The sequence below is a fragment of the Orbicella faveolata genome, unplaced genomic scaffold (genome assembly GCF_042242905.1).
Source record: "Orbicella faveolata isolate gen_17 unplaced genomic scaffold, um_ofav_v1 contig_15, whole genome shotgun sequence".
In the NCBI taxonomy this organism is placed as follows: domain Eukaryota; kingdom Metazoa; phylum Cnidaria; class Anthozoa; order Scleractinia; family Merulinidae; genus Orbicella; species Orbicella faveolata.
In genome coordinates, this window is record NW_028301542.1 from 10,724,298 (window position 1) to 10,735,790 (window position 11,493).

Below are 11,493 nucleotides of genomic sequence, written 5' to 3' on the forward strand. Positions count from 1 at the left end.
ATCAAAATGGGTTCCTGTCACGCAAACCTGATCTTACTGCAAGCCAAACCTGTTTCCTGTGTTTTAATTGCAATTTTTTTTTTTTTTACTTTTTTTGGAGGAGGAAATTAGAAAACAGACATTCTACAAAAAGTACACCCCATAATAGAGCGATCGCGAAGAGTCGCATTGGGCGAGGTGCACAAATGCTGACAAATGTTGGTTATAGCATTTCTAGCTAGATGAAACACGAAGAAGCGTATTGCACTCACGATAGATAAACGAGAATAAAGAACTTCTCACATAATTGTTTCAGTCGCATTTCTATTGATCTTAGCTTGCTTTATGCTAGAACAGTCGATTTGGGATCAGTGAAAATTACGCTTGTTGTTTGCGGGAGAAAACGATTAAATCACGCCTAAAAATTTCAGTAAGATCTTTCCTTATTCCCAATATTCTGTACACTTAAGCGAAATTCGTATAAGTATAAATTACTGAAATAAGCGTTTGTAGCTAAATTTCAAGTTCTCAAGTTCACACTGTTTCCTCGGCGGTCCGCAGATTTTGTTTGATTGCTCTGTGAACATTTTGAATCAGAATGAATAACGGAAAATGTCAAGACTCCTAGAAAAGAGTAAGATTGTCGATCGAAGTCTTCGAATCGAGCTACAAAAGGCAATTGATCATCACTTTCAAATATGACCATGCAAAATGACGATCTCTCTCAGTTGCTCTCCTTTGACACAACGATAACTTCGAAGTTAAGCTTTGCAATGTTCTTCAAAAAGCATCACAGTCGCAACGACAACAGAATCGATCAGAATCGAATGTGTCGAATACGTATAGTCCCAAGCCTTTCTCCTTCTCTCGCGAACGAGCGTGAAGCGTGCGCTAGAGATTGGTAACATCCGCTATTTTATCGGGCCCGGTAAGTACCGGGAAAATTTACGGGTGCTTCGAGAAACGCTATTTCGGGCCCGGTAAAGTTTCCCGTTAACCGGCCCGGTAAGTTATCGGGCCCGGTATTTACGGGAGCTTTCGAGAAACAGGCCCCAGGACCGCAAATGATCCCGGACCGCAAATGATCCCCAAATCGAGCCGCAAATGATCCCGGACCGGAAATGATCCCCATACTGGACCGCAAATGATCCCGATCAAAAAATAAGGAATGGCATGGATTTATATCAGAGGAAGGTGAGAACATGTACAAAAATAATGAACGAAAAAACATATTTTATCATTTTGCAAAGAAACATTCCACAGTTGCTGTTTTGTTCCTCGAAGGGTACAGATCGTTTTCAACGTCACGCAATAAAAGAAATAATAAATCGAAAACCAACCAATGGAAAAAGCTAAGAAGTTGTGATGTACGCCATAGAACATAACTAAATAAGACACTTCTCCAAGGTTTAGGCTTGTGCGTTTCCCCAAACTTCAGATATTCGTCGTAAATGTTTCCCAGAAATTTACTGAGTCCAGTAAGAAAACGCCATGTTGGTGTACATCCGTGTTACACCAATATGGCGGCCGGAATATAGTGTAAACATCTGGAACTTACTTTGGCTTTCTAGGCGACTGACTATCAGTATTAAACAAACAAGCATTTACATAAGCACTTTTCCTAATGCTCTAACTTCTAAAAAGGCTCAAAATCATGAGATAAGTATATATTTTTCAACAAACTCGATCGTAGCCTTGTGTCACGCAAGCTCCATAACCCTGAAATGTTTCCAAACGAACCACGCTAATTGTAAACAGATATAAATATGCCGCCTGTTATGCCTGATGAGGACTAGAAGTAATCAAAGATTATGAGAGTGCGTTCGACGCCGTCACTTAATTAAATATACATAAATGATTTCACTGGCTGACTTTTAACCTCTGTCTATTGCTAAAATCAACGTGTTTCATCGACAACCGAGGTTTTTATTCAGACAGATTTGTCATAGTGTCAAAGTCCACCATTTGTTGACACGTTGCGTAACAGCGCAAGTTTCCGTAGACTCACAAGTTTAATAGAACGAAAATATTTACATTTGTAGCCTTCAAATTTCGTGCTAAATATTCTCACATTAACTGGTAATGTTTGAACGTAAAAGCTAATTTGTAAAAGTAAATTTTACATACATTATTCTAAACTGGAAGCACAAATGTAAGCAAACATTTGCAATCGTGTGCTCGTTTATCGTCAGCGTAAACAAACTCCGTGCGACTAATTCGCGTATCATGTTCCCCAGATGAATGAGATAGACAGTATTTAAATAATTTGCCGTTCCTTGGTTCAGGGTCACTCTTATGGATCTCGCCTTCAGAGTACTTTTCCATCGATTCCAAACAATATTCAACCGGATAAGGACTGAGCTATCTACGTGTCTGTCGCGACTGGAAATAATCAACTAATGCAATCAAAGTATAGCTTTTCCCACGGTTAACATCCGGAAGGCCAAGGCGCTTCAAAGTCGTGTTCGTTTTAAAACAAATAAATTAAACAAGGACAATTCCATCAGATTTCGATAAACACCACCGTCGAGGCGTTTAAATTCACCTAAATCCAACGCTGAGAGCTCAATTGAATACTTACAGCTTCCAAATTACAGTGTAAATGTCCACAAAAACCCGCACTTGAACGAAACAAAGACCCGCACTCGAAAGAAATGTACAGCACATGGTTTGGTGATGATCGTTTCGCCCCTGCTGCGGGGCGACCAAGTCGGTGTCGCAACTTCGGACGAAGGTCCACCGTCCGATGAAACTCGACTCAAGTCTGCATTAGGACTGCGTTCTACGAACGCAATAAACGTGAAGACGATCTATTGAATTAGAAGTCTTCGAAAAACACATACTTGTAAACATTCTTGAAATCCCGGTGGCGATAGTATCAAACATCTATCAAACAGCTAATTGTCAAAACGAAGCACAAGCCTTGGCCTTGCGTTGTCATGAAGCTGAACTTCATAACTATAGCTTGGAATTTTGACTTCTTAGAATACTCAAGTAGTCATTTTCCGAGGAATTAAACCCAAAATACGACCAAGGAAAAATTATAAAATAAATTTGTTCAAATTTCCAGTGCTACACACAAGGTGTTTTACAGAGTGATGAAGCGTTGTAGGCTTGTGGGTCTACTCAGGTGACAGCGTCTTCTGTAATAGTTGCTTCATGGTTAGATTTTAGTTTAAAACTTTAGACGAGTGGCGTTAATGGCTGATAAAATGTGATTCAACTATAACATCGAAATATCAATGTTTAACAAAGGAGGATATGAAGCGTATGTTGCACTGATCATAATTTTACTGAGAACTGCAAAGAAATGTAAGCCAAGTCGTGTTTTGATGATTGAGTGGTGATATTCATAACATCGTAGTTAGCAACAAAGTTTAGTCGAAAGTATGAAAAAAAAAAAAAAAAAAAATCAAGTTGTAAGCCATTATAATTATAAGATGGCTTAAATAAAAACATCGGTATTCACGTACGCCAATTCCCTATCCACACCATCCCACCATCGATGCCATTCCTTATTTTTTGATCGGGATCATTTGCGGTCCAAAATGGGGACACATTTCCGGTCCGGGATCATTTGCGGTCCAATTTGGGGATCATTTGCGAACCGGGATCATTTGCGGTCCCGTACACTACTACGTTATAGCTTAATATTGCTTAATAACAATGCAGGCAGGTTTACTAGTTGATTTTGACCCGCCAAAGCTATGTTTGAAGTTTTCTGTTTGGAAGATAACTTACCTCCGTGTTGTCTTTCTTCGTATCGATTTCTTCTTAGCTTCTATTTCATTAACAGTACTGAATTACTCAGGCAGCAAAGGAAAAAATATTATTTTCTTATTTTGCCTCTCTTCTTATTGTAGGGCTATCGAGGCGGTGAACCGCGAATTTACAATTTGGCGTCTTGAGGTAAGAAATAAAAAGAATAATGCTGTAATTATCCCACTTAAGAGGCTGTCTCTGTAAGAACCGACCACTGATTTTACTTCGAAAATTCGATTTTTCTCATAAGCTGGGATTTCGAAGCCCTTACCTAGTCAATCACTAAAATGAGTTTTATTTCATTATAAATTTCAATTGAAGTTTTCTAGGATTGATTGAAGTTCGGTCCGCTCGACACAAGTCTCATACCCGCCGAAACTGGAGAAATAGCACATATTGCCGGCGCTCTAAAAAAATAATATTCGCTCAAAAGTCCCAATTCTTTTTTCAACTATAGATATATCATAGCAGTTTGTTTAGCCATGTTGCAATTATAATTCAATGTTGTTCCTTCAACGGTTAAAAGAAGATTTTCTACCCGTTAAATCGAGTCTTGAACCAAACACGAAAATAGCTCTACTTTGAAGGCAGGTTTTAAAAATGTGGCACCTGTTTGAAACTGCTGAACTACATGAATAGAAAGTATAAATGTCCCTTAATTTAAAACAGTAATAAAATTTGTCTGCCCACTAGGTTTTCAAAACTAACGACCGCTTAAAGTTCAGGAAATTTTGAAAATATTCCAGTGAGTAACTAACACACTCGCCTTCGTAAAGTGCTCCGATAAATTCCCGTAAATCTCTTACCTGGCTTCAAGATTAAAGTTTTGGTCCTTTGTAGCGATCCTTGAAACCTAGGTAACATTAAAACTGCCAGCTTTTCCTTCCAACTGTAGGTTTGTACATAAAGTAGATTTATACGTTCCTCATCTGTGTCGAGCGTGACCGTCACATACTTCGATGTTCTTTGTATTACTGACCATTGTTTTCCTCGAAGCCGGGTTAATCATGTAGAGTCCTCTTGAAAGGTTTGTAGAAGCACTCTTTTGGACAACTCTCTGCACACATACATGGATGAACAGTAAACGGTGATTCGGGAAGCCAAGGAAGGATTGATAAATGCCGCGGCCATTTTGTGTTTACAACAAGTGATTTAGTTCCCTATCTTTCCGTTATACTCATTTTTTTAGAGCGCCGGCAATATGTGCTATTTTTCCAGTTTCGGCGGGCATGAAACTTGTGTCGAGCGGACCGAACTTCAATCAATCCTAGAAAACTTTTGGAATTTATATATAACATTATACACTACCGTTTATATAACAATTGGAATTTATAATGAAATAAAACTCATTTTAGTGATTGACTAGGTAAGGGCTTCGAAATCCCAGCTTATGAGAAAAATCGAATTTTCGAAGTAAAATCAGTGGTCGGTTCTTACAGAGACAGCCTCTTAAACTTTAACTCAAATTTAAATAGCTTCTGCTTATTTAGCTACCTGTATCAGCCTGTGAAATCAAGTTTAATATCACACTAGGCCTATCTCGCAGAAGCAACGTAACCTAACCAGTCATTACACGAATGAAGTGGGCTTTGCATGAATGAACGAATAAGTATATGTACACATTCGGCTTTTCTAGTCAATTTGGAATTACTTTTTCAAAAAGCTGAAATTGCACTCGCCGCAAGCCAATCATAATCCAGAATTACGATGTGTAATTTGCGCTGGTGTTACACTTTTTGTACTGGTGTTACACTTGAACTGCACTGCTCTCAGCCAGGCAGAATCGAGGAATTTTGTCATTTACATGATTATCGTTATCAAAGTGTCAGGGGTATTTAGCTTAAGCGCTAAATGTGGACACTCTTGCGCCGTCCTCACTAGCACAAGACAAGAGCACACAAGAGTAACAAACCGAAACATTGACAAAATGGATTACCAGCTAATCTGAGACTATCCTATACCGCGATACTTCTTGTTAGTGATTTTTTTAATATGTTTATTATTTCATATCTTCCAGGCCAAGATGAAGATTACACAGACAGAAAAGTAAGTTAAAAAAAGTATACATATATGGAAGTAAATGTTTTAAATACTAGGTAGAGATAGTAATAGGCCGGCAAATAATTAATGCATTTTACAGACTACATTACAACACCAGCACAGAGTGTTGTCCAAAATCTGCTAACTAATGGTGAAATAGTCTATCGATAAAGCTGCCATATTTACAATCATAACCATTCCGAAAAGTACATTTTGCAGCCAAAAGGTTGGTAATCAGAGAAAGTAGCTATGACAACATAAGGAGACGATCATATACCGCTCGGTTAAACATGGTTACGTGTACACAAACAATTTGTTAGGATGGCACGATCATGCTGTGAGTATAGTCAGAGAAAAGAAGAACACCACTTCCTTATGGAGCCGATCAAAACGCAGGGTTTGCAGAATAAATCATAGGCTCGCAACTGTTTGAAAGCGTTTTGTTCTCAGATCTCTTGCATGCAGTTGCGCAGGTTGTGTCTAATCGTGAATTTAAACATTATGTTGTGTGGCTGGGAAAGAGTCTTCACTCTCGCAGTACGTCTTTACACCCAGGGCAGAGTTGTTCAAAGCCAGATTAAGCTAACCTAGGATTAGCAAGAATTTTGATTTCAGTTTTCTTACTTTTCGTTCAGGTTTTCGGTTTATATTGTTTTTTCCTTCAGTTTTGAATTTAAATAATCTCAAACAACACAAAACATAGACAGTTGCAAATATTTTGTACAAGAAAAATTAAAACTTCGGTTCACTTTTAATCCTGGATTTGCGTTAACCGGGTTTTGAACAACCCGGCCCATGTGTTTAAATGAGTACTGGCGAATTTAACGCTGGCAATAGGCTTGCGAGGTAATAGCATCCCATCTGGGGAGGGGAAGGGGAGTAGAAATACTTCACGGCGCTAAATGTTAAGGAGGTATCAAAAGAACTTACAACTAATTCAAATTTTCAAGAATTATACATGTTGGAATTTTAGAATGTGGCCCTTGGCCAGAAAATGCATGGAATAAACCGAAAATATGCGTGTAAAGTGTGTTTTAAGTGTGCAAGGACGTTTCACCCATGAACCCGAGGGGTTCACCCATGAACCCGAGGTTTCATGGTCTGAGTGAAATGCGACTGTCGCAATAAAATTATAATGTACTTTTCATGACTTTAAATGACATTTTATGGCCTTTAATTTAAAGTAGCATAGAGAAGTCATTCATTAAAAATAATTATAAAAAAAGTTCATGTAATTTCTATGCTTTTTTTCCTTTCGCAGCGACCTTTTTGAACTGAAAAAAGATTACGAGGCTCTCACAAGCGAGGTGAGTAAAGTCATGTTTACAAAATGCAAGTTCAGTGTAATCATACACAGTATATAGTAAGTTAGAAATGTATAGGGGCAAAGTTTTTTCATTACACCACAACTTATTCCGTATCAAGTGCTACCCTTTACAGAACTGTATGCAACTCTTATCTCTGACTATAATTATCTCTTTATCCTCAGCTCACCAAGATCAAGAAGGGAAAGATGAAAGCCCGACTTCTGGGCTGCCTTCGACGGATTTTCCGTCGAAGGCACTAGAATTAATTTTTGCCAGGTGGGAACAACTCAAGCTAGACAAATATATATTTCATTACCTTCTAAGCCACACAATATAAAGGGAACGGAATTAACCCATGAATAAGTAAGTCTTTTACATACAGAACTCTGTGCAAGTAACTATGTGAATAGTCGACATTGTTATGAATACTAATGCTGTTAAGAAACATTACAGGTTATGACATCGCTATTATTGCCTAAACCTAATGTTTTTTTACGTATTAACTTGGTGGCAGTGTTCTTTTGTAGATCTTTTTCAAGGTGGGGCTACCAAGTAAAACGTCTCAGAATCCTGGGATATACTATCAACATAACCAAAGTTCGTCCGAGTTCTCCTCGCTTAGCCCTCACCCCACCACCCACACCCCTATTTTTCCTTCTGTAACCTCCCTTCAGCCCCTGTCCCCCCACCCTCCCCCTTGGGATTCTTGATTGTGGGTGGTAAATGTTTTTGGTTTTGCGAGAGAACGAAAAAGATTTATCAACATACCAAACATAAGGTGTAACGAAGTGTGTACCCTAATGTATCGGACGACAAATTATCCAGGGGACTTGTTACAAGCATTAAGTTCTGGCATTTTGGTGACGTCATCACCGTGGGCGTCTTCACGACACTTGCTAGTATTGGTAGATAATCACTTATTCATACTAATCATTAATTTTATCTACACCTTAATCCTTCCACCTACACATATTTATCATTTTCTTCCAATTGTTTGTCAGCCTATCTTTACCTGCCCACTGTAAAAACTTATTCCGTCGCTGTTACTTACTACCGATAAATTTTCCTTTTCTGAGAAAATTGTCACTGTATTTAATTTGTTTTTAGTTGTTCCCGCCTGGCTTGAAAATAAAACGGCTTTTTTAACTACTGGCTTTAAGGTTCTTGTTTTAAACAAACAACAAATATGTCTGGGTAATCAAATGGTGGCGGGTGAAATTTAATAGGAAATAATTTCACGCGCGTTTTATCAAAACTCTTATAACTTATTAGAGTATGGACAAAACGCAAGTGAAGTTATTTCCAAATTTACGAGTGAACCATTTGATTACCCTTAACTTAAATATCATGGGTGAATATTACGATTACAATCCTGGTTTTTTGACTTGTTTATTGTATCAAGAAATTTCGCGGATTCGTTGCCATGGTAATTTTGTATTTTCACGTGTGAAATTATAAATTAACGCTGAAATTTCGCCCCAAATTAATTAAGGAGTAATTTGTCAGCCATGATTTTATGTCACCAATCTACCCGATACTCCTTTTCCTCTAGCGAAAAAAGCCTTATTCCTCAACTCACAACAAGAATTAAGGACATCACTCCCAAAATATAGAAGCTGAGCTCGACGTTTTTATTTCAATGGTGAACTTTGTCACTGACATTCTCTAATATTGCCCTGGAAAAAGGAGAGATGTTGAACTTGGCGATAAAGTGAAAGTCAGACAAGGAATTGAACTAAAATATTAATGAAATATTAGTGGATAGTGGATAACTGTGGTCACGTATTTAATCTGCGTACTTCTAGTCACTAGTAACATTCACGGTAAGAAGTGAACAGACCAGAAAGTCGATCGATACAACTAATTCCAGTCTGTGGGTGGCGCGGTGGTTAGAGGGCCACACTCCAGGTCGTGTGGTCTGGGTTCGATTCCTACCTAGTTTCCTCGAGTTATAAGTTGAGTTTGTTTTTGTAACACAGTTTACTCTCCCTGTTCCTGTCTCCATGCAGTTGTGCATGGGTATTAGCGAATTAAGGACGGTGCCTATTTTTGTTAGTGCGCATACTTTCTCTGCATCACGCAAGGCATGGTTTAAGCGCCACGCGCACGCTGGGGTTGACATTGACGCAATCAACTACGCTGCCAAGTACACGACTACAAGAAAGCAAAATTTTCTTACTGTAACCAAATCAAGTTTAATGAACCCGTACTTAAAGAAAAGCACAAATTTTCTCCAAAACTTTCTTTTTCGCCATAAATCGGTCCAATTGATCATTCTTAGTCTTTAACGAGCAAAATTAGGCTCGATGAAGGAATTCATACATTTTTGTTTAAACCACGAACACCAAAATAGCAGCATATCGCTAACCACTAACTGTTAACATCTTCCAGCTGAAAAACTAGCTGTTATCTGGCGAAAATTATACTGAAATCCAACTGTAAACAAGTACCTGCAGATGGCGTAGTGCGCGCGCAAAACAAGTGCGAAATAGGCAAATGTTTTACTTATTGGGGAGGTGACAGGAAAAAATATAACGGGCATCGTAAAAGTTTTCAAAAAGGATCAATAGCTTTAAAAAACGCGTGGTTACCCCCAAATTTTATGTTATGAAATAGAAGTGGCAAGACTATTCAACACGTGATTAGTTTCTGGTTGTGAATAGAAGGTATTTAGACTGTATTTTGGCTGAACCAGAGGAAGGCTGTCAGAGACGCTCAAAGCGCTATTGCAACGATTTTGTTATCAGAAACATACCAAAAATGGTTTTTATGTTACCATTTACCATGCAGTTTTAAGATCTTTATAAATGTGTTTGCTTTTCTGTATATAAAGGGGAATTCGAATGAAATCTGTGCCGGAAATATCCTTTCCTTCTTTTTTCAGAAAATGCTGATGTCAGCATTTTTGTTGAGATTCAAGGTTAATTATCTCGAAAAAATGCGTGGCTACCCCAATTTTTCTTTGTGGATTCCAATGGCCCTTGCAAAGATCAACTTTTTCCGCGTAGTCCTAACCCGGCGCAAAAACCTTTGTATTTAGTAGACACCGTCCTTAAATGCTGGGGCATATTCCCCTGCGGTAGATTAGCGATATATCTTGAAAGGAGAAGGAATACTCTTATTCATTTCATGCTACAGAAACCTGAGATAAGTGCCGGCTGTGCAAGTACTTAGTCCGATCATGGACTTTACGTTTTCATTCATCTTTGGTTTTGGGAAAAAAATAAAATAATAATAATAAAAAAGAAATGTTTGATGACCCTATTCAGTGATGCTTGCTATCCTGTACATGGTTGATATTTATAGATTACCGTAGAGCCAAGCTTTTAAAACAGGCACGAGAAATATTCGAAACGAATTTTAAGTTTTATAATCCATCAAATATTTTCGCTCGCGCGCGATTGGTCAAAACGCGACCTAAGAAAAAAACCATTTAGATTCGCTTTTTGTAATCATAAAGTTATTTATTTATTTAGCCATATATCAATTTTAAGGTAATTTTTTACAAATTGATGTAAGCCATTAAACTGAACTTAAAGTCGTAAAAAAATATATTATGCCCTATATGTATTTTGAGGTGGGGTCATACGAGAAAACCGTCATTTAATCTATAGTGCCCAGCCTTTCCTATACGCTCGCTCGTTCATTTTGGCTATTCCTTAAGGTTTACATTGTTCAAGTAACACAGAAAAAGAAAACAGTAATCAAAAGAGTTACGTATGTATACATACTCTATTGGCTCGTCCCCGTTTACATTACAAAATTAAAAAAAAAAGAGAAAAAAAAAACCGCAGAAAGCTAAACTGGCACATGACAATGATACGTAAAAGAAGTCAAAGGTTGAATAAAATCAAATGAAACAGTCATTAAGAAGCTTTCGCCTGAGTAGGCGCTTTAAACCGTCTCGGATGGGCTAATTGAGTGCATGCTAAATTCATTCCACAGAGAGGTCGCCCTATATTGAAAGGTCCTTTGGCCGCTAGCTTTGGCTGCTAGAGTTCAGAGTTGGGCTTTTATAGTCCATCAAGTCTGTAGTAAGACACCTTTAATATCAGCAGACGGGTTTTTGCAATTGGTTTAATTTTAGAGGTGGCTAGCATTTAATTAGAGCGGAGAGGAGCTCGTTATGGGAGTTTTAAGGCACATAAAAATAAACAATGGTATAGGTCAAGTTTCAATTAGACTAGCTGCCTTTGGATCCAGTTTTTTGTAGCATTCTCGGCATCTTTTTCTTGTCCTAACCTTCCCACAATGCAGTCCCAATGCAAGACCAATCAAATCACAGCTCATCAAGCAAACAGTAAAACTGCTTTTTTAAATCCCTTTATTGTCTTACTACTTCTACAGTTTGTTCTTACTGTATGTGCTCAGTTAGCAGTAACCCAAATATCACTAAACTACAACT

The 11,493-nt window shown here is 38.1% G+C and overlaps 1 long non-coding RNA gene across 1 annotated transcript; it reads left to right on the forward strand.

Moving 5' to 3' along the window:
* The first annotated feature begins 894 nt into the window (after window positions 1-894).
* Window positions 895-7,772, forward strand: LOC149113503 (uncharacterized). Its single transcript, XR_016206825.1, has 5 exons — window positions 895-1,173; window positions 3,843-3,888; window positions 5,759-5,787; window positions 7,043-7,088; window positions 7,271-7,772. It is a non-coding gene; the product is annotated as an uncharacterized LOC149113503 (long non-coding RNA).
* Window positions 7,773-11,493: the final 3,721 nt, after the last annotated feature.